Source organism: Solea solea, chromosome 3 (assembly GCF_958295425.1).
Source record: "Solea solea chromosome 3, fSolSol10.1, whole genome shotgun sequence".
Taxonomy (NCBI): Eukaryota; Metazoa; Chordata; class Actinopteri; order Pleuronectiformes; family Soleidae; genus Solea; species Solea solea.
In genome coordinates, this window is record NC_081136.1 from 34,460,359 (window position 1) to 34,485,081 (window position 24,723).

The window sequence follows — 24,723 nt, forward strand, 5'->3', positions numbered from 1 at the left end:
AGAAGATGAAATGGACATAAACCCCCTGAAGGAATTATCTGTCGTCAAACGTCAAAATTGTGATTTCTGTTGAAATAAAAGTCCAGATCTTAATTTTTTTTTTTTGTCGGCTACATTATTATTCTTTTTCCCCCAGATTTTCTTTTCTTTTCATGTTATTCAATTATCTTGCACTTGTTTGTCCTAAAGCGGAGACACTGACGGACAGAGTTGTTAGACGAGAGGAAACCAAAGACAGTAAAAGCAGCGGGGAGATCCTCATCAGCACTAATCGATTCCTGAGGAAACAAGGTTTTTACGACCGTACTTAAGTGTCTCTGCTTTATGTGATGGCAACGCTACACTGGTCACACGTCGTCACGTCCGTCCTCCTTCACTCTCTGCTTCTGCGTGTATGTATCATATACGCCATCTAACCTCTGTGTGTTAACATAAACCACAAATAGCTGGATTTCAGCTTGTGTAACCACTCACTCGGGGTTTCACAGATTAAAAGATTATATACAGTATATCCGTAGTGAAACGTGTATATTATGTATTTATTCTTTCATTCTTCCTGCTGTAACAGATCTTATCTCAGCGTCAGTGAACAGACTTCAGGAGATTTGATCAAATGTCTGAAGCTCACTCTTGTCCTAGGACATTCCTCGTCCTTAGTTTCAAAAATCTAATGAAATAGTTGTGACAATAACTTGTTACATAGTTCCGCAGTTTGGTTTATATTTCATTATCCAGAGAACAGACTGTTCAGATCATCATGCATCATTTATGTTTCTACATCCTTTAATCAATCTCTCTCTCACACACACACACACACACACACACATTCACTTACATTTACACACAGAGACAAAGAGACAAAGAGACAAAGAGAAGATCCTCCAGAGCAGAGGGTGAGGATGCAGTTAGCGTCTCGTCTTGTGTCCGTGGCGATGTAAGCAAACAACAACGATGTTTGCACTGAGCTCTGAATGTCAACACATGAGTCGGCACTTTTTTCTTTTTTTTTTTTGTCAAAGCAGCACAAAGAACAAACAAGTGACTTAATTAATGTGAAGAAGACAAAGTCGACGGGAACGACTGAGAACAAGACAAGTAAACAAAGACGGTGCATGTGTGTGTGTGTGTGTGTGTGTGTGTGTGTGTGAGTGTGTGTGGGGAGACAGAAGGTAAAAAAAGATGGATGTTTGGAGAGGAAATGCTGCAGGAAGACAACTGTAACTGTGTGTGTGTGTGTTTGTGTGTGTGTGTGAGACCTGGTGAACTCACCCTTGGTGTTAGCAGATTGTGGAATCTCCAGACTGGTGACGTGTCAAAAATGTTGCTTGTGCTTTTTCCTCTGAAACGGAAACAAAGAATGTCAATTAACAGTGTGTTTATATTTAGTGTCACACGTGACTGTGACTCCAGGTCTGCAGGATCCAGATCCGATGCCATTATTATTCTGATTAGTAATAACATCTCTGTCTTTGCTGTAAACATACCCTGACGGGCGTTAAAGATTAAAAGTGGCAAATCTACGAGAAAAAGTCGCAGATTTATGAGATTTGAAGTTTGAGACTTCCCCCCCTGGGTCTGTTTTTTTTTTTTTTTTCATACTTGGCCCTAATACGCCGTCGTAGAGACTTTATTAGTTTGATGTAAAAACTTCTTTACTTTGAGGGGAAAAAAATACCTTTTCTATCATTTATCATATATGGCATCATTTAATCATAGCAAACCAAGTTCAGGCTGAAGTCACATGATATACATAATGAATAACCTGAGTGTTAGTGCTGTCACTTTCAGGGAATTAAAGGAGCATACCAGTGTTTTTTCTTCCTTTGATTTCAAGACACAACCACACAAACGTGCAGAGAAACAGAAGATAATCCATCACAATGAACATTTCAATCACATTAACTTCCTGCTCAAGGTGACCTTGGCAGCTGAAAGCAGGGGCCGAATTAAAGCGTGGCACTTTCTGTGTTTTCATGTTTCCTCTAATTTTAGCTGAGAACAGACGAGCAGATCAAAATGGATACATGTGTGTTTGTATCTGAGAGGAAGAGAAAGAAGCGAGGACCTGTTCTGTCCTCATGTTCTGTCCTCACCATGTTCTGTCCCTGTGTTCTGTCCTCACCATGTTCTGTCCTCACCATGTTCTGTCCCTGTGTTCTGTCCTCACCCTGTTCTGTCCTCATGTTCTGTCCTCACCATGTTCTGTCCTCATGTTCTGTCCTCACCATGTTCTGTCCCTGTGTTCTGTCCTCACCATGTTCTGTCCTCATGATCTGTCCTCGTGTTCTGTCCTCATGATCTGTCCTTGTGTTCTGTTCTCACCATGTTCTGTCCTCAGGTTCTGTCCTCACCATGTTCTGTCCTCAGGTTCTGTCCTCATGATCTGTCCTTGTGTTCTGTTCTCACCATGTTCTGTCCTCAGGTTCTGTCCTCACCATGTTCTGTCCTCGTGTTCTGTCCTCATGTTCTGTCCTCACCATGTTCTGCCCTCAGGTTCTGTCCTCACCATGTTCTGTCCTCACCATGTGTGTCCTTCATGTCAAATAATCCGTTCTCTGTGACGTAGATGGATTCAGAGACTTTGGGTTATTTTTAAATGAAAAAATCATGACACCTGGAAACCAGAGCACGAGCTGGCCAGCTGATGTCCACACTGACGTCCACCCTGACCGAGTTCTCTCAATCCACCAAACACAAGTTTGACCTCCATCCATCCATCCATCCATCCATCCATCCATGATCCATCCATCCATCCTTGAAGGATCATTGACAAAGACGAAACCCCCAGCCTCAAAGTTCACTGTTATTGTAACATTTCAGCAAATCACAGATAATAATAACAACAACAATAACTTTGACTTATGTCACAAAACCAAGGTCACTGTAGAAAAAAAAGGACGGATCGTAACAAAAACACTAACTAACAAACAATCAGGTGGCAAAAACCTTGGGTCACTTCAGCACTGATTTAACGGACAGCACAGTCGGTGCCTGGCGAACAGCCAGAGGGAGGGAGCGACTTCCAGAGCTGTTGCCAAGATTTGTTTAAGGGACATTTGTAAGATTAGAAATCCATCCAAAATATCATGTTTGCTGACGTGCATATGACTGGGACTGTGTTTTAATCACAGAGACTGAGGAATATGCGGAAATAAGGTCAATAATAGCCATGACCTTGTGATGAATGTGGCCACACACACTACTATGAGGTTCTGCCTCATTAGCACCACCAGGTTTTGGTCTCCATGAGGACTACTGGTCCTGACAAGGTCCGTGTGCAAACACTTCATTCCACTGCAGAAGCTCTCTGCTGATTACACGCTCACGCTGCAGTGATCACTCCTCATCATTTAAATCATCAGTGCTAAATCAATACTGTGCTTTAATGCAAAGTCATGATTAAAGGATCTGCGGAGAGCTGCTGACTCAGCAGAAACGTCACACAAACACAGTATGATCTACAGTAATCTATAATCCATAGTCTCAATGTGTCGACACAGAGTCCACGACGCGACCTGAGCCACCGATGAACGGATTAAATGACACGTGAACACATGAACAATCACGCATGAAAACACAGAAACAACTTTTATCATCGTTTTCATGTCCAGAAAAACGTAAAGTGACCAGAACTGACGTGTGTGTGTGTGTGTGTGTGTGTGTGTGTTAGACTACAGTATACATTACACATGAAACCGTACAGACTTTGCTTCAGGGATTCTAACAAAGGTTACGTTGTGCACGTTGATGTATCGATGCCTTCACTCGTGAACATGGAGTTTACCATATTTGCATCTTATTCACAACATAGTGAATTAAATTTCTTTTTTTTTGCTGACATTTTCAGAAATGACAGATTTGTTTTACATAAAGAAACATGTATATATACATATATACATATATTATATATTCAGCTCTTTCCTGCACCATTTACCTTTATAATGTACATGTTATTGTGACGCAGCATCATGACGGACATCATCATGTCAACCAGCTGTGTCTGTTTCCTGAATGTGACTGAGTTGGTGTTTGTGACTCAAATTACAGCACAAATATGAATAAATTCAGATTGAAAGTGAGAAGTGGCTGAATGAGTCAGTGAAGACCGGAGAGACAGAGAGACAGAGACAGAGAGACAATGAGACAGAGCATTCAAGCGTAGTCCATGTGGGTGTTTATGTAAACTGAGAGAGCGAGAAAGAAGACAGAGAGACATTTGTTTGCAGGTCCAGCTCAGTATAAATGTATTGACCCACGACATCAATAAGACAAATCTATGTGCAGAAGAGCTCTTGTCTTTTGTCTCTGTGTGAAAGGACAGACGTGATGAGGAGCGTCTCAAAGACTGCGCTCGATGTCCACGTTCTCTCACGTAAAAAAACACAAAATGTCTTCTGCACTTGCAGCAGACAATTCGCACAAATGGAGACGACCGAGCCGTAATCTGTGCGGGTTTGTGAAATAAGACGTTTTTAAGACACAAAACAATTCATTGTTTCCCGGATATTTAAAGACAATATGAAATGTCTCTCGGACAGAGACGGTCAGAGAAAAACACTGGAATCTTTAGACGTGTGATTAAAGACAAACAGGCTGCACTCTGTGTGTGTGTGTGTGTGTGTGTGTGTGTGTGTGTGTGATTTACATTTATCTCATGTGAGACTCTTCCTGGTTTCAAGTCATGTTTGAAGAAGCTGCACATTTCGATAAAGAAAATTACACTGTCAGAGTTTATCAGTGCAAAATTCACCCAAGCATGCATGTGTGTGTGTGTGCGTGCGTGTGTGCGTGTGTGTGTGTGTGTGTGTCTTCTGCTCAGAGACAGAGAGTTGTCTTGCTTGAGCATATGTGTGTGTGTGTTTTTATCACTCCTCCTCAGGGGAAACCCCACGCACCGTCTGTCTCCAACTGATTCAGTATTCACTGCCACTGAGAGACAGGAGAGAGGGAATGCGGGAGGAGGGAGGGAAGGAAGGAAGGAAGGAAGGAAGGGAATAAGGAAGGGAATGATGAGATGCAACAGGGAGAGGGAAAAAAGAAAAGGAAACAAAATAGAAGAGAAATGTGTGAGATTGAAATTTTTATTCTGCTGTTACCTCTACACTCCCATAAATGACTGTCTGCAGCCATTTTGTCAGAACTGCAGCTGTTTTCAATCCCTTTTTCCTCCTCTTTTCCAAATGGTGGATTTCAGTGTGTTAAAGCAGAGAAGGACAGAGCGTCTGCAGAGGTGAGACGAGTGTAGGAGGAGGACAGAGGAGTCAGTGAAAAAGACAGAGAGGGGAGGTGTTTTCCATCCTGTTTGTTTTTCATTAGGGTCTTCAAATCTAATGAGAGTCTCAGCTGGAGACGAGGACGACAAAAGAAGATGGAGACGAGGAGGACAGAAGAAGATGGAGACGAGGACGACAGAAGAAGATGGAGACGAGGACGATAGAAGAAGATGCAGAGGAGGGGGACAGAAGAAGATGGAGAGGAGGGGGACAGAAGAAGATGCAGAGGAGGGGGACAGAAGAAGATGGAGACGAGGAGGACAGAAGAAGATGGAGACAAGGAAGATAGAAGAAGATGCAGAGGAGGGGGACAGAAGAAGATGGAGACGAGGAGGACAGAAGAAGATGGAGACGAGGACGATAGAAGAAGATGGAGATGAGGAGGACAGAAGAAGATGGAGACGAGGAGGACAGAAGAAGATGGAGACAAGGACAACAGAAGAAGATGGAGAGGAGGAGGACAGAAGAAGATGCAGAGGAGGGGGACAGAAGAAGATGGAGACGAGGAGGACAGAAGAAGATGGAGACGAGGACGATAGAAGAAGATGGAGACGAGGGGGACAGAAGAAGATGGAGACAAGGAGGACAGAAGAAGATGGAGAAAGGACGATAGAAGAAGATGGAGAGGAGGAGGACAGAAGAAGATGGAGACGAGGAGGACAGAAGAAGATGGAGACGAGGAGGACAGAAGAAGATGGAGACAAGGACGATAGAAGAAGATGGAGACGAGGAGGACAGAAGAAGATGGAGACGAGGAGGACAGAAGAAGATGGAGACGAGGAGGACAGAAGAAGATGGAGAAAGGACGATAGAAGAAGATGGAGACGAGGAGGACAGAAGAAGATGGAGACGAGGAGGATAGAAGAAGATGGAGACGAGGAGGACAGAAGAAGATGGAGACGAGGAGGACAGAAGAAGATGGAGACGAGGACGACAGAAGAAGATGAAGATGAGGAGGACAGAAGATAGAGAAGAGGACAGAGGAGGAAAACTAAAGAGAGGAAGATTAGAGTAAATATGCAGACGTAAAAAATAAAGATAAAAAAATAAAATGTACAAGAGACATTAATACACATTCAACACAGTGTGTGTGTGTGTGTGTGTGTGTGTGTTTGAGTCTCAACATTGTTCACTCTGTCTCCATTTTGAAACAGCGTATTTAATAAATCTGCCTGGTGGAGTCTGCTGCCAAGTGTGAGTGTGTTAGAGAGAGAGAGACAGAGACAGAGAGACAGAGAGAGAGACAGAGACAGAGAGAGAGACAGTTTAAAAGAATGAAATAAAAGTATTGAAGAGGATTATATATGCATTTAAAACAATTTGGTCCATATATCTGGACATTTCTGTCCTGCTGCATAGACTTTATCATCATCATCATCACCAAGATGGACGAGACAAAAAAACAGAGGAAACGTTTGTGTCCGTGTTTAAGAACAAACAGCCAATGTTAGCGCTTCATTTTCCCAGTGGAACCGCCCACAGTGGAAACATCCACAGACCGACACGTACGCCGATCATCTGCATTTACACACGTCTACTGGAGAGAGACGCTATAATGTTGCTTGAAGAAGTGACTCTGAATCAAGTGTAGAAGATGATGTTCCACAAATCCAATCCTCACTAAACCAGAACACGGTCCAACTATGAGTCTGGAGTCCAACATCTCCGACGTGATGTCCTCTCTGATTTTTATCGATTTCTCTTGAACTTCCTGATCCTGATTCTGGCAGGTTTTTCGTTTTGTTCTCTTCTCACCTGATTACCAAAGTTACATAAAGCAAAAAAAAAAAAAAAAAAAATAGTTGTTCTTTTTGGAAAGTTACATAACATCTGAACGCTTCACCGCCGTCACACAACTCAAAACTAAATGTGTTGCGAGTGGATTTTTCAAAGGCCGATCGTCATCTGACAAGACACCTGTATGTATGTGAACGATGCCGCGGTGGTTACGCGACGTTACATCACGTTACATCACGTTACATGACGTTACATCACGTTACATGACGTTACATCACGTTACATGACGTTACGTCACGTTACATGACGTTAGATCACGTTACATGACGTTACATGACGTTACATGACATTAGATGACAGTACATGTTGTGTGGCTTGTTTGGCTGTAATGAGGTCAAACTGGTGGTTAATGGAGTGAAGCCTCTGCTGAGAAACACTGTCCACTGTCTGTATAAAAAGGTGGCAGCGCTGTCCATTTACACAGCCAATAACTCATTCATGCACTAAATGGAGCGTGGAGTGGACCACTGCACAAGTATTTCCACAACATGAGTCAGCCTCCTCTGAATACATGAATAATTTGTCCGTGTGCGTGTGTTTAGGGCAGAAAAGCATATTTGTGTGTGTGTGTGTGTGTGTGTATCACCACATGTATATTTTACTGCACTTACAGGTTAGTTTGTTCATTATTTTAAACACATTTTTCCCTGAAAATGAAGAGTTGGGGAAAAACCTCATTTGTCATTCTGAGAATTAAATGATCTCATGCGTTCATTTTCTCTGGATATTTATGGATATTGCTTTCAAAAAAAGAAACTTCAAATGAAACACAGCCCATAATTCTCTCCATCGCCCATTCACGTAATGGTCCTAATGTAGAATTGCCTTAGTTTGTCAGTTCTCCTTTTCCCTCTTAAAATAAACCACTTCCACCTTCCTACACTCAATAACAACGTGGAGTAGCTATCGTTCAGAGAGAAAACACCATACATCAAGCACTGAGCCATAAACATGAGAGAAAAGTGTCAACAAGCAAACACAACCGTGAAAGTCGTGTTTGTGTTTCTCTGAGATTCACAACACAACGCAACTTTACAGAAATCAGTTCCACTGTTTCTCCCTGAAAAACACAAAGAGCACTTCCTGTTTAACTTCCTGTTTCACTTCCTCTTCACTCCAGAGAGTCGCTGACGGTTTTTACAAGAGCGCTCATTCATCTCTAGAGTTTAACAGGTGAAGACAGTGTTGTTGTCTGTAGCAGGGCAAGTGTGGCGTCAGTATATCGTTAGCATTAGCGGTGAGCATTGTAAATGTGAATAAGTGCCGTGTTAATGTTGCCGTGCAGACTATAGCTCTTGGTAAATCTAGTCTGAGTCCGTGATTTAAATCCGTCTTCTGCTCACTGTGAGTAACGTCTCATTAGCCCGCTAGCCCATTAGCCTGCAAACGTGTCTCCAACAACATCTATTTGCCATCTTCACATATTGCCTGATGTACGTCATGTCGTGTCTGTCCTCATAACAATGATTATGTTGGGATGTCCAGTCTTTAAAGTGTCGCCATTAGCCAACGGTCGTCCGATGATTGAGCAACAACGAAACTCATCAGCTCATTCCTTCCATCGCTAAACATTCATGCGCTGACATCACAGCAAAACACGCAAGAGACAAACAACCGCGTGGACGTGGCCGCGAGTCTCCTCTCTGGCTCCACGGTGCCACTGCTATGGTTATTAGCCACAAGCTAATTACCCAGTGGCACTTCCCATGGGATCGGCTAGCGCCACACTAAGCTAATTAGCATGCAGTGTTGGCTGTGTGAGTGGAACGAGGGATGACAGACGTGGAAGAGGAGGAGAAAGCTGAGGAACACGGGGATGAGATGAGGCCGGCGACGTAAGCGGTTACTGTCATCAGACGGGAACAAGAAAAGGCTCATTTCAGAGGAAACACTGAGCATGTGTTGGGTTAATCTCTTCAATTTAATATAAGGATTAAATCTGATATGAAACACAAGCTCAGGGATTATTCTACAGACTTGAGTGGGTGTTAGCAGGAACAACCCTGGGAGACCGGGAAATAAATTGCTTGAATAATTCCAGTTAATGCTACAAATAACCTTGTTTTCTTCTTCTTATGAGCAGAGCTGTGATGTTAGCGCAGCCGTCGTGTCGCCAGAGCTCCATGATGCCACTGCGGTTCACAATAATAAGCAGCGGCAGAGGAAGCTTCAGACTTCAGAGGAGCAGGTCCTGTCGCTGACATCGCCCACATGTGGAGAGACTCACAGGAAGTCACATCCACTCATTTGCAGCAGGTGATGCAAAAAGAGGTGAGAAAAGTGTGCGTGCGGAGACGCTGGTTCTTCTTCATACAACTTGTCGTCGTCTCTGCGTGTCCCAGCCTCCACATTGCAGGCGCTGTGTGATGCACACAGAAACACACACAGCATGCACAATGAGGAGGACGCAACACACACGTTTCATTTGTCCCGAACAAAAACAACAACACAAGAAGCCTCAGAGACACGAGACATTTCACTGATTGAATTCACCACTAATGTCCACATTGACTGTATACGGCGCAATGAGCGCTTTAATCGTCTCTTAAGGCAAATGTGACAGACAGAGCGAGTCCACAGGGGAAAAATGGAGATTAAAATCCATTTTGCAAACTTTGAAAAGCAGTGAGATGCTTGAGGCTCAAGAAATACATAAATCAATGTGCCGTGGCTTTACTCCGGGTGAGATCGGACGACGTGGGCGACAGAGTCCTGTGCTTTCACCAAACTGTTGTGCATCATGTGCGTAGTTGTGGTGGAATTTCCTGAAAACTGAAAAGTTATATCTGTCATTTCTCTCGGGGTCGGTCAGTGATTCAGAATCCTTTTTGAAAATCTACCACAAGAAGAAGGAAGAAGCAAACGAGTGAACAGCCCAAAAAACACACTAAATATCCTCCCACTGATTCATGACTACTTGACAAGAGTCATCACCGATGCACTTTGTTTCCATAACAACCAACTGCTGCAATCGCTGTCATCTCACCTTCAAACTACAGCATCGGAAATTTCACCTTCTGTCACGCTGGACTTTAGCCTCATCAAAACTGTGGCTACAGACTTATTTATGCTCATAGTTCTGAGACTACTGTCAATCACAACATGGCCCCGCCTCAATCCACATCCTGCTTCCTAAATAGTTTCTTTGGATTGTACAATTTAAAATTCAGACACCAAGCCGTATAATGATTATTATTATTATTATTATGATTATTATTATTATTATTATTATTATTATTATTATTAATATTACTATTAATATTTTTGTTATTATTATTGTTATTATTTTTATTATTGTTACTATTATTAATAATATTATTATTATTATTATTATTAATATTATTATTGTTGTTGTTATTATTACTGTTATTATTAATATTATTGTTATTATTTTTATTATTATTAGTATTATTATTAATATTATTGTTGTTATTGTTTTTATTTTTATTATTATTATTATTATTAATATTATTATTGTTATTATTTTCATTATTATTATTATTATTATCAATATTAATATTAATATTAATATTAATATTAATATTAATATTAATATTAATATTATTAATAATAAAGACGACCTGAGATGATTCTGCATCTGTGTATAAATTCACCGTCTGTCATCATCATCATTGACACTGTGTCTAGTATCATCACTGGCCAAAAGTCAATCCCCTGCATTCATTTGAATTGTTTCATCAAAGTGCCTCAATGTCCAAAGTGGACTCGTGATGAATGTTGAAGTTAAAGGACATTTTTAATAAATGAATAAACTCTGCGACTTGAACTCACAGCGTCAGGCTTTACGTCTCCCGGCAGATACAGAATGTTCAGTGTATTCCGTTTGTATTTATGCTGAGTCAGCGTTTTTGTAACGCAGCGAAAGAGAAGATTCATGTTCTTTTACTGACTTCTCTCACAAACTCATTTAACAATCAGCGTAGGTGTGTGTTTGTTTTCTCTGTGGTGTGTGTGTGGGCGCAGGTTGTGAGGTAAAGTGCGCTCAATATTTATGTAGGAGAGGACAGGTGTGTGTGTGTGTGTGTGTGTGTGTGTGTGTGTGTGTGTGGCTGTAAAAGATCAAACTTGAATTGTCTTTGTTAAACCTGTCGTCATGTACTTCTTTATAAAAATATAGGTTTGTTAAAAAACAAATAGCACATTGTAAAGTTTCTCTTTCACTGCAGACACAGCCCACGAGTCTTCACAATAAAAACACTGTTCACTTAAAACCAGACAGATGGAAACAGAAGAGCTCACAAACACACACTGTGGCTCCTGACGGTGCAGGATACACACACACACACACACACACACGGACGTGTAGCTACTGTAGACTCTGGCGTATAATTTCTCTTTAAAATGTCATTTCTGTGCTCTCTGTGATCTCACAGTGTTCCACAACAAACATGACGCCACAGTAAACCACAGTGAGATGTGAGGCTAAAGTGTAGCACTCGTATCATTTTACAGAGAAGAAGAAAAGATCAATAGTGTTTGGATCGATGGTCTAACTGTGTACATGTCAATAAACATTATGTGTGTGTGTGTGTGTGTCTGAAGGACCATTAAAAGTGAAGCATTGGATTTCATTTACAGTGACCGACTTCAGTCAAAGCTTAAACTCTAATGAGGCTCAATGTGCAGTCTTTGTCTCCGTGTCTCTGTCTGTCTCCATCAGTCCTCGTCTCTCTGTCCGTCCATGTCATCTCACTCTCTGTGAACCGTCTCACACCTTCGGCGGCCGTAATAAACGAGCCGTCCTCACAGCTTCAGTTAATCATCACATCATTAATCAGTGATTTGTCCCTAAGAAACTGTCTGAAATCAATAAAAACATGAAATATTGATGAAACAGCTCACAAACAAAAGACTACTTCACACACACACACACACACACACACACAAACAAATACCAAGTTTCTCAAACTGCTGAGTCATGAAATGAATTCAAATGCAGTGGTTGAGGGTCAGGCCACGCCCTCTGCGTGTAACAGATGTGACTGGCTTCAGCATCAGCTGTTACCATGGCGACGGCCAACAGTCATAGTTACTGAGTCCACCACTGTGCTCTCTGTTGCACCTGTGTGACAACAGTGATGTCATGCACGAAGCCCCGCCCCCTCACAGTCAGTCACGTTCTGAACTTGACTGGAGGGAAACGTACACTCACTTCTCGTGAAATGAATTTTAATGAATAAAAATGAAAAGGTTTGTTTTGAAACAGCGTGGCAGGAAGGAAGAGAAGGAAGGAGGAAGTGTGTGTGTGTGTGTGTGTGTGTGGCCCGGATTCACACTTCCTTCCTCCGTCTGCTCGTCTACTACACAACGTATGAGAGAGAGAGAGAGAGAGAGAGAGTGAGAGAGAGAGAGAGAGAGAGAGAGCGACAGCAGGAGTGTCCATATGGTGAAGAGGGCGAGAGACAAACTACTCACATCAGTGTGTGGAGTAAAGTAAGAAGAAGTGAAGCAAAGTGAAGTAAAATGAAGTAAAGTGAAGTAAAAAGAAGTAAAAAGAAGTAAAGTGAAGTAAAAAGAAGTAAAGTGAAGTAAAATAAGGTAAACAGAAGTAAAGTAAAATGAAGTAAAGTGAAGTAAAATGAAGTAAAGTGATGTAAAAAGAAGTAAAAAGAAGTAAAGTGAAGTAAAAAGAAGTAAAGTGAAGTAAAATAAGGTAAACAGAAGTAAAGTAAAATGAAGTAAAGTGAAGTAAAATGAAGTAAAGTGATGTAAAAAGAAGTAAAAAAAGAAATAAATTTAAGTAAAGCGAAGTAAAAAGAAGTAAAGTGAAGTAAAAAGAAGTAAAAAAGAAATAAAGTGAAGTAAAAAAAGTAAAAAGAAGTAAAGCGAAGTAAAAAGAAGTAAAGCGAAGTAAAAAGAAATAAAGTGAAGTAAAATGAAGTAAAATAAAGTAAACAGAAGTTAAGTAAAATGAAGTAACATGAAGTAAAAAGAAGTAAAAAGAAGTAAAAAGAAGTAAAAAAAAGAAATAAAGTGAAGTAAAAAGAAGTAAAAAGAAGTAAAGCGAAGTAAAAAGAGGTAAAGTGAAGTAAAAAGAAGTAAAATAAAGTAAACAGAAGTAAAGTAAAGTAAAAAGAAGTAAAGTGAAGTAAAGTAAAAAGAAGTAAAGTAAAGTAAAAAGAAGTAAAATAAAGTAAAAAGAAGTAAAGTAAAGTAAAAAGAAGTAAAGTAAAAAGAAGTAAAATAAAGTAAAAAGAAGTAAAGTGAAGTAAAAAGAAGTAAAGTGAAGTAAAATAAAGTGAAGATAATAGAAAATATGGATCCTGGATTGTGGAGGAGGATTATTGTGAGTTTTTAAATTCTTCTCTGCTCAGTTTTATAAATCACTGTGAAAACCTTCCTCTCTCCTCGATCGCTCGTTTCTCGCGCCGCACACACGGTTTACGACCGTCTCACTCCCTCACGTCAGGATTGGATTTCTCACAAGCACGAGTGGAGCGGAGTCACTTTGTTTCACGACAGAACAATAAGTGGTTTTTGTTTTTACTTCATTCATTTGACCCTCTCTCCCTGTGTGTGTGTGTGTGTGTAGGACTGTGATCTTTTTCCTGTGATGAACTAAAGACTCAGAACAAAAACGCTGCAGGCGGCGACATCACAGGACGGCAAGCAGCGACAGCTGTTCGCTTTGACATGCGGCTGCAAGTCGAAACAAAGCTGAACAATTGCCTTTTTTCTTTGCAGTGCTCGTAAGTCAGTGAGTGACCTTCAACTCTGACCTCTGACCCCTGACCCCCACAATTCACTTTGACTCATCATCAGAAAACGGCATCAGGATCCTGCTGATAAATGTCTAATAAGGTTATCAGCAGAGAGCGTGAGTGTGTGTGTGAGCGTGTGTGTGTGTGTGTGTGTGTGTGCGTGTGTGTGTGTGTGCGTGCCTGTGTGTGTGTGTGTGTGTGTGTGTGGGACAAAAACAGCTGATAACACTAATCGTCCAAAACAAGCCGCAGAGAGAAAGTGACACAAAACGTGAGCTCGAGCACAAACACGTCACTGATAAGAGGACGAATGTCAACATCAGCCACGTCAGGGTTTTTAGGCTGTGCTGCGATAACGTCCATGCAAACACAGAGACAGAGACACAGAGACAGAGAGACAGAGAGACGAGAGGGACGAGAGAGAGGGAGGGGGACGAGATGTCCTTGAACCTGAGAAAAGTGAAATTAAATTTAGAGAAGGAAAAAAAAACAACCATATAAATGAAAAGCACCAGAGGACGACGACTTTGAAGTGGGCCGACATTGCTGATGCAAGTCATTTATTATGAACACCTTCACTGTCGTTATCATTTTACTGTCTGTATGAGGAGACGAGAGGAGAGGAGACCAGAGGAGACCAGAGGAGACGAGAGGAGACGAGAGGAGAGGAGACGAGAGGGGACGAGAGGAGAGGAGACCAGAGGAGACCAGAGGAGACCAGAGGAGACAGAGTAACAGAGTCATGTGCCACAGCAGGACACAGTGAAGTCATGATCACTGACAACATCAGACACATAATTGTGTCAGTAGAAAAACAATTAGAGCAAACCAGGAGAAACCAGAACAGACCAGGAGAAACAAGATCAGACCAGGAGAAACAAGACCAGACCAGGAGAAACCAGAACAGACCAGGAGAAACAAGAACAGACCAGAAGAAACAAGAACAGACCAGGAGAAACAAGAACAGACCAGGAGAAACAAGACCAGACCAGGAGAAAACAGAACAGACCAGGAGAAACAAGACCAGACCAGGAGAAACAAGCACATACCAGGAGAAACCAGAACAGACCAGGAGAAACAAGACCAGACCAGGAGAAACAAGACCAGACCAGGAGAAAACAGAACAGACCAGGAGAAAACAGAACAGACCAGGAGAAACAAGACCAGACCAGGAGAAACAAGAACAGACCAGGAGAAACAAGAACAGACCAGGAGAAACAAGACCAGACCAGGAGAAACAAAAACAGACCAGGAGAAACAAGAACAGACCAGGAGAAAACAGAACAGACCAGGAGAAACAAGACCAGACCAGGAGAAACAAAAACAGACCAGGAGAAACAAGAACAGACCAGGAGAAAACAGAACAGACCAGGAGAAACAAGACCAGCCAGGAGAAAACAGAACAGGCCAGGAGAAACAAGACCAGACCAGGAGAAACAAAAACAGACCAGGAGAAACAAGAACAGACCAGGAGAAAACAGAACAGACCAGGAGAAACAAGACCAGACCAGGAGAAACAAAAACAGACCAGGAGAAACAAGAACAGACCAGGAGAAACCAGAACAGACCAGGAGAAACCAGAACAGACCAGGAGAAACAAGAACAGACCAGGAGAAACCAGGAGAAACAAGACCAGACCAGGAGAAAATAGAACAGACCAGGAGAAACAAGAACAGACCAGGAGAAACAAGAACAGACCAGGAGAAACAAGAACAGACCAGGAGAAACAAGAACAGACCAGGAGAAACCAGAACAGACCAGGAGAAACCAGAACAGACCAGGAGAAACCAGAACAGACCAGGAGAAAGCAGGAGAAAGCAGGAGAAAGCAGGATTAGTTTTTCAGCCGTCCGTGTTTGTTAAAACGTTGCCTGATGTTTTCTTTCAGCGTCTCTTCTTTTATTTCTGGTTATTTCTCCGTCGTCTGTTGTGTTTCATTGATTGTGTGTGTGTGTGCGTCCAATTCTAAAACAGTCAATCGTATGAACCTCGGATACTTTGTGTCTTCATCCTTTTCTTTTCCCCTCCTTTCTTTGTCCATCCTTCACCTCCTTCTTTACCGCCCTTTTCTCCTTTTGTCCTTCCTTTTCTTTCATTTTCATTTCAGCTCAAGGAGTTTTAGTTTGTGTTTAAACTAAACTACAAAACATATGTTTGTCCCTGATGTAAATAACACGTAAACGTCACGTTATTATAATGATTGTGACAGTCTGCTGTTTTCTTTCCAAACTCAAACAGCACAGAACGTACAATAAGCAGCACACTCTCTGGACTCTGGACTCTGGACTCTGGACAAACTCTGGACAGACTGTGGACAGACTCTGGACAGACTCTGGACAGACTCTGGACAGACTCTGGACTCTGGACTCTGGACAAACTCTGGTCAGACTGTGGACAGATTCTGGTCAGACTCTGGACAGACTCTGGTCAGACTGGGGACAGACTGTGGACAGACTCTGGACAGATGCTGGTCAGACTCTGGTCAGACTGTGGACAGACTGTGGACAGACTGTGGACAGACTGTGGACAGACTGTGGACAGACTCTGGACAGACTGTGGTCAGACGCAGAGTAAAAGGAAAGCAGGTGAAAAGAAAGAGGTTGCAGAGAGAGGATTGAAAACTAAATCTTCACAACAGTAGACAGATGAACGGAAGACGTGAGCGGAACAGGATGAGGCGAGGAAGACGAGGCAGAGAAGGATGGATTGCATGTGAACGGGGGATAAGAGACGAGATGCGGGGCGAGGGAGGAGGAGGAGGAGGAGGAGGAGGAGAGGAGAGATAGATGAATAAGCAGAGGAAAGGAAGAGGTAAGAATAAAAGAACGGACAGATCACCGGAGAGAGTGGGTTTGAGGCCGAAGAAAGGAAGGAAGGAAGGAAGGAAGGAAGGAAGGCAGGAAGGAGAGGAGAAGCTGGACTTTAGGCAGAAAGGACTGAGGAATGAAGGAAAGAATTTCAGATTAAAAAAAAACAGTAAATTCACAAACACTCGTGTTATTGTAGAAATAATAATCATTTTTAAATAAAAACATGGTTTATTAACATTTTATCTTGTGATTCATTTCTACATATGCGTGTGTGTGTGTGTGTGTGTGTGCGTGTGTGTGTGTGAGTGTGTGTGTGCGTGTGTGTGTGTGCTCCTCTTTGGTTAAGCAGGGATGAGATTTCCCACAATTCCCTGATGTCATTTGTCAAATGCTGGAGGGGCTTAAGATCTGCATGTATGAACACACACACACACACACACACACACACAGTGAGGGAAACTCCCTGGGAACCTGAGAGACGTGTGTGTGTGTGTGTGTGTGTGTGTGTGTGACAGCAGGAACAACATTGGCGTACGTTCATCTGCGTGTGCACACAAGCGTGACGCTGCCGTCATGGCTGCATTGTTAAGTGACAGTCATGTGACACACATACACACACACAGTCATACAGTGCGTGTAGTTCAGGGACTGTGGGATCTTTCAGCTTCTCTCAGCAGGAATTAACATCTTCCTGCGGGGAAAAGCGAGCGCAGAGCGTTTGCTGTTGTGATGATTGTAGCGAATAATCAATGAACAGATGACATTTTTCTACGCCGCTTAAGGCCCCGCCCACAAACAAAAACAAACAAAAAAAACATCTCAGTTGGAAAAATGTCGAATTTTCTGAGCGGGTTTTTTATGTGTCAGGCTTCGCAGAGGTCATGAGGTCAGAGGTCAGAGGTCAGGTAAGCAAACAGAAAACAGTGTCTTCCACAGCTGCACAGAGTGTGAGAGATAAAGTCGTGACATTTAAAAAGTTGACATTTAAAGACATTTGAATGTGAGGAAAAGTCATCACAGTGAAATCTTCTAAATAAGAACATTTATTACGTTTCCACTGGACGTCTTTTAAACTCACGTGAGGTCAAACCTGCGGCTTTGATCGACCGACGTCGAGCGTGAAAAGTTTCCACGACAAAGATCTTCAGTGTTTTAATAAACAACGAAAAATAAACCATAAAAATCCATCTCTGCTTTCTACTCTGGGTTGAAATCCTGTGACGTTTGTTTGCCACTTTCTCACGGCGATGAATCTTTTTCAAGGATTCATAAAACTGTTCAAGGCTCCGTCTACTTTCTTTTTATCGCAGCCTTTTTCCTTTGTTTGTATTTTTGCATTCACTCTTAAAATCTTTAAAGTGACACAAAAGCTAAAAGTAAATCAAGGGCGGAGGTGACGCAGGATAATAAAAGTTCTTCTTTTGATGGAGAAACTTTCAGTGACGCCCAGCGGCCGCTAAATAAAAGTGTAGGATTTAAAACTAAGAAGAAACACACGTGTTATAGGGAGAAGAAACATCTGAATTAGCCCTTTAATTTACTCAATAGTTGTCAAAAATCAACATTCGCTTTTTCACGCACTGATTCGATTTAATCATTCCAAAATATTATATTTTATTGTTTGAAAATATGTTTGTTCTTTGCGCTCCCTCGCTAGTTATTTTCTCTCCTTCGCTAGTTCTTTGCTCTCCTTCGCTAGTTCTTTGCGCTCCCTCACTAGTTCTTTGCGCTCCCTCACTAGTTCTTTGCGCTCCCTCACTAGTTCTTTGCTCTCCTTCGCTAGTTCTTTGCGCTCCCTCGCTAGTTCTTTGCTCTCCTTTGCTAGTTCTTTGCTCTCCTTCGCTAGTTCTTTGTGCTCCCTCACTAGTTCTTTGCTCTCCTTCGCTAGTTCTTTGCGCTCCCTCGCTAGTTCTTTGCTCTCCTTTGCTAGTTCTTTGCTCTCCTTCGCTAGTTCTTTGTGCTCCCTCACTAGTTCTTTGCTCTCCTTCGCTAGTTCTTTGTGCTCCCTCACTAGTTCTTTGCTCTTCTTCGCTAGTTCTTTGCTCTCCGTCGCTAGTTCTTTGCTCTTCTTCGCTAGTTCTTTGCTCTCCTTTGCTAGTTCTTTGCTCTCCCTCGCTAGTTCTTTGCTCTCCTTTGCCAGTTCTTTGCTCTCCTTCACTAGTTCTTTGCGCTCCCTCACTAGTTCTTTGCTCTCCTTCACTAGTTCTTTGCGCTCCCTCACTAGTTCTTTGCTCTCCTTTGCTAGTTCTTTGCTCTCCCTCACTAGTTCTTTGCTCTCCCTCGCTAGTTCTTTGTGCTCCCTCACTAGTTCTTTGCTCTCCTTCGCTAGTTCTTTGTGCTCCCTCACTAGTTCTTTGCTCTCCTTCGCTAGTTCTTTGCTCTCCTTCGCTAGTTATTTGCTCTTCTTCGCTAGTTCTTTGCTCTCCTTTGCTAGTTCTTTGCTCTCCCTCGCTAGTTCTTTGCTCTCCTTTGCCAGTTCTTTGCGCTCCTTCACTAGTTCTTTGCGCTCCCTCACTAGTTCTTTGCTCTCCTTTGCTAGTTCTTTGCTCTCCTTCGCTAGTTCTTTGCGCTCCCTCACTAGTTCTTTGCTCTCCCTCGCTAGTTCTTTGCTCTCCTTCGCTAGTTCTTTGCTCTCCTTTGCCAGTTCTTTGCTCTCCTTTGCCAGTTCTTTGCTCTCCTTCGCTAGTTCTTTGCGCTCCCTCACTAGTTCTTTGCTCTCCCTCGCTAGTTCTTTGCTCTCCTTCGCTAGTTCTTTGCTCTCCTTTGCTAGTTCTTTGCTCTCCGTCGCTAGTTCTTTGCTCTTCTTCGCTAGTTCTTTGCTCTCCTTTGCTAGTTCTTTGCTCTCCCTCGCTAGTTCTTTGCTCTCCTTTGCCAGTTCTTTGCGCTCCTTCACTAGTTCTTTGCGCTCCCTCACTAGTTCTTTGCTCTCCTTTGCTAGTTCTTTGCTCTCCTTCGCTAGTTCTTTGCGCTCCCTCACTAGTTCTTTGCTCTCCCTCGCTAGTTCTTTGCTCTTCTTCGCTAGTTCTTTGCTCTCCTTTGCTAGTTCTTTGCTCTCCCTCGCTAATTCTTTGCTCTCCTTTGCCAGTTCTTTGCGCTCCTTCACTAGTTCTTTGCGCTCCCTCACTAGTTCTTTGCTCTCCTTTGCTAGTTCTTTGCTCTCCTTCGCTAGTTCTTTGTGCTCCCTCACTAGTTCTTTGCTCTCCCTCGCTAGTTCTTTGCGCTCCCTCGCTAGTTCTTTGCTCTCCCTCACTAGTTCTTTGCTCTCCTTCGCTAGTTCTTTGCGCTCCCTCGCTAGTTCTTTGCTCTCCTTCACCAGTTCTTTGCTCTCCTTCGCTAGCTTTTTTCTCTCCCTCGCTTGTGTTGTTTGAAAATATTGACACAAATCTAATTTCATACAAATCTCCAGACAATCTTCCACAAACATGTTTCATTTTCTCCAAAGACTGAAAATATTCATGTTCAATATTTACAGATCTAAGAAAACCTGACTATTTAACAAGTTCATATCTCATTTAAAAAGTAATGATTTCATAGCAGTTGCTCTCTTCTTCTTTTTTTTTACACTGGATGAATTTCTCAAATGCTTTAAATCAAAAACCACAAAAGTCACAGATTTAAACATTTGAACCTCGTCCTCATTTACAGAGACGATGTAAATCACGTCAGTTTTCTTTTCAGCAGCTGATATTGATTCACTCGCTGGGTTTTTTTTTATATAAAAAAAAATGAAGCTCCTGTGCTTGTCAAAAAAGATCTGACTGTCTGACACATCCAAGGACGAATGTTTCACATGACTGAACCTGTGAGTCTCAGCCAAGACGGAGAGAAGAAGACGGAGAGAAGAAGACGGAGAGAAGAAGATTGTAAATGACACACACACACACTTAGACGCTGCAGTGTTAAATATCCACAACAACAACAACAACAACAACACAGTGATCAGGGGAAAACACACTGATTTCATGTCACCTTTTCAACAAATGAAGACACGCTGTCCTCGTAAAGACGGACAAAACACGAGCACGGCCTGGAGACAAACACACACACGTTCTCACAGACGCTCAAATCGATGAATACAAATGCACCAAACAGCATCACCTCACAAAGTTCAAGCTCATTCCCTCAAAGACTGCGCTCCACTTTAAAATCCATTTTCCGCCACAATTTGCTTGTTTTTCCAATCGAGACAGAAAAGAACAAAGCGCTGGACACGGCGCTAAACTCTCAGTCTTTCTATGGATGAAAAGACGAAGGTTCGAACACAGACGTGTGACACTTTCAGACCATGATTTCATCTTCAGCTCATCGACCTTTAGGACGGCAGGACACACACGTGTCACGTCTATGAGACGGGCACAGGCGGGAATCCAACCCCGCAACCTTCGCGTTGAACGACGACTCGGAGGTCAAGAGGGTTTACGACGTAGGTTCTGAATTATTCATGTGAATAAAGACGAGGGCACGGGTGGGAATCGAACCCTCGACCTCAGCACTGATCATGTGTTCATGTGGAGACAGACAGGGAGAGAGAGACACAGGGAGACAGACAGGGAGACACAGACAGAGAGAGAGACACACAGGGAAACAGTCAGGGAGAGAGACACAGGGAGACAGACAGGGAGAGAGAGAGACAGGGAGACACAGACAGAGAGAGACACAGAGAGAGAGAGACAGGGAGACACAGACAGGGAGACAGACAGGGAGAGAGAGAGACAGGGAGACACAGACAGAGAGAGAGACACACAGGGAAACAGTCGGGGAGAGAGACACAGGGAGACAGACAGGGAGAGAGAGAGACAGACAGGGAGACAGAGACACAGGGAGACAGACAGGGAGAGAGAGAGACAGGGAGACACAGACAGAGAGAGAGACACACAGGGAAACAGTCGGGGAGAGAGACACAGGGAGACAGACAGGGAGAGAGAGAGACAGAGAGACAGACAGGGAGAGAGAGACACAGGGAGACAGACAGGGAGAAAGAGAGACAGGGAGACACAGACAGAGAGAGAAACACACAGGGAAACAGTCAGGGAGAGAGACACAGGGAGACAGACAGGGAGAGAGAGAGACAGGGAGACAAACAGAGAGAGACAGAGAGGGAGAGAGAGAGACAGGCGCAGGGAGACAGACAGAGGGAGAAAGACACACACAGGGAGAGAGACAGACAGAGAGGGAGAGAGACAGACAAAGAGAGAGAGATGGAGACAGACAGAGAGAGAGGGAGAGAGACAGAGAAAGAGACAGGAAGAGAGAGACAGGAAAAGAGGGAGCAGACTAAGAACGGTTGTGCGAGTGTGTGCGTGTGTTGAGGCTCCGCCCCCTGTGGTTGAAACACTTCAGTCTGTGACAAACTGTTGAAGATTCCATCAGTGAGTCAAACAGCAGCTGGACATGTCCTCAGCGCTTTTAGTCCCGAGGACATTTGGACATTTAGTCCCGAGGACAAGTGAATTAACGGGACCTTCACTGAGTGAACGCGCACGCACGTAAACACACACACACACACACACACAACAGGATGATTCCACGCTGCAGCAGGTTTTTATTTATATACTGCTGAAGAGCAGAGATGGACACGCGAGCAGCCACACCCTCTCTCTATGAATGACACGCGTAAACAGCACGCGCGCACACACACACACACACACAGAACACGTCACTCAAGCAACAGATTCTCTTCACGAGGAAAAATCCACTGCCGTGACGTTATTTCATCACAAAATGGAAGAAAATTGAACGTGGACATAAAATAAGAAGAAGGTTTTTCATTGAAACTTCAAACAATAAACACAAATAAACTTTCACCTCATACACACACGCGCGCGCACACACACACACACACACACACTGACCTCCATCGGCTCATCCTCCTTGAAATCTCTCTCTCGCGCGCACACACACACACACACACACATACACACAGGTGGTCTTTTCTCGGCTCAGTGTGACCTTCGTGGATCAGCGTGAGACTGAAAATGTCCACTCACCAGTGAAGATCCTCCTCTACGGTGTCTCTGCCTCTGTATCCACGTCCATCATCCACAATCAGTCCCGCGTGCTGCCTCAGTGCGCGGGCGTTGCGTGGAGGTTCGGATCCACGCGCCGCTGCTTTCGCTCACTTGGTTCCGGACGCGCTGACAGAAAACCGAGCCGGACGCTCAGGACACTTCCTGCAGTCCATTATTGTCCGCGCGCACAGAGACGCGTCCTGCGCCAAAAGCGGAGACACAAGACCAGAGACAATGAACGAACGAACGAACGAACGAACGAATGAATGAATGAATGAATGAATGAATCCTCGTGCGTGAAGGTCCAGACAGAATAATAACAGTGAGCGGAGGTTCGTTTGTTCTGACGATGAAAAAAAACGCGTCTTCATTCAGAGAAGTTTAAACACACACACACACACACACACACACACACCGTATAACAGAGAGAGAGAGAGAGAGACTGCAGACCCACTCCTGCTCTCTCTCTCTCGCTCTCTCTCTCGCTCTCTCTCTCTCTCACACACACACACAAATTCCAAATTTCTGCAGCTGCTCATGAAACAGCCACTCAGATTATTATTATAATCCTAATAATCTGTTAATATTCTATTTTCTGTGTACATTTGTCTCCAAACATGGATCATCTCAGAAGTTGTTGTAGACGTCCATGTCCACGTCCACTCAGAGTTTACACCAGTCACATGACCACGCCATGTTGGCAGGAAAAGCTTCAGTAAACGTAAACAACACCAGTGATGAGTTCACTGCCACAATCTGATACATCTGATCCGTGTACTAATACATGACCTGTGTACTAATACAACTGCCCTGTGTACTAATACATGACCCATGTACTAATACAACGGACCAGTGTACTAATACATGACTTGTGTACTAATACATGACTTGTGTACTAATACATCTGACCTGTGTACTAATACATGACCCATGTACTAATACAACTGACCTGTGTACTAATACATGGCCTGTGTACTAATACATCTGACCCGTGTTCTAATGCATGACTTGTGTACTAATATATGACCTGTGTACTAATACATCTGACCCGTGTACTAATGCAGGACCTGTGTACTAATACATGACCTGTGTACTAATACATCTGACCTGTGTACTAATGCAGGACCTGTGTACTAATACATGGCCTGTGTACAAATACATCTGACCCGTGTACTAATACATCTGACCTGTGTACTAATACATGGCCTGTGTACTAATACATCTGACCCGTGTACTAATGCATGACTTGTGTACTAATACATGACCTGTGTACTAATACAACTGACCAGTGTACTAATACATGACCTGTGTACTAATACATCTGACCTGTGTACTAATACATCTGATCCGTGTACTAATACATCTGACCTGTGTACTAATACATGACCCATGTACTAATACAACTGACCTGTGTACTAATACATGGGCTGTGTACTAATACATCTGACCCGTGTACTAATGCATGACTTGTGTACTAATACATGACCTGTATACTAATACATCTGACCCGTGTACTAATGCAGGACCTGTGTACTAATACATGACCTGTGTACTAATACATCTGACCCGTGTACTAATGCAGGACCTGTGTACTAATACATGACCTGTGTACTAATACATCTGACCCGTGTACTAATGCATGACCTGTGTACTAATACATGACCTGTGTACTAATACATCTGACCCGTGTACTAATGCATGACCCGTGTACTAATACAACTGACCTGTGTACTAATACATCTGACCCTTGTGCTAATACATGACCTGTGTATTAATACGGGTGCTTGTTAGCGCTGATTGACAAGTTCATGTGAACACAAGCTAATCCCAGACGGACGAACGGACGAATAAATGTCCAGAAATGTCCTCACAATATGAAAAAGAAACACAGCAGTCCCCACAAAGACAGAAGGACAAGAGGACACACACACACACACACACGACTGTAATACTGTCAATTCAAAGAGGAATTATACTCTCATCATCACTTAAGCTTGGAAATTAATTAGCCTTGAGAGAAGAATCCTGTTTTTTAAAGTGAAACACACAGAATGTAATGAGAGGATTTATGTCTCACGTCGTCTTGTTGTTCAGCCTCCGTCTCCCCCACGTCT

General features: G+C 43.0%; 1 protein-coding gene across 2 annotated transcripts in view; it reads right to left on the reverse strand.

Annotated features, from left to right (window-relative positions):
* The window catches only part of htr2cl1 (5-hydroxytryptamine (serotonin) receptor 2C, G protein-coupled-like 1), a 39,569-nt gene extending 16,557 nt beyond the window's left edge, over positions 1–23,012 (reverse strand). For both annotated transcript variants that reach the window (XM_058626355.1, XM_058626354.1), the window contains exons 1-2: positions 22,589–23,012; positions 1,270–1,339 (exon numbers count right to left, since the gene is read on the reverse strand). The gene's annotated coding sequence lies outside the window, so the exon portion shown is untranslated. The remainder of the gene's footprint in view (positions 1–1,269; positions 1,340–22,588) is intronic.
* Positions 23,013–24,723: the final 1,711 nt, after the last annotated feature.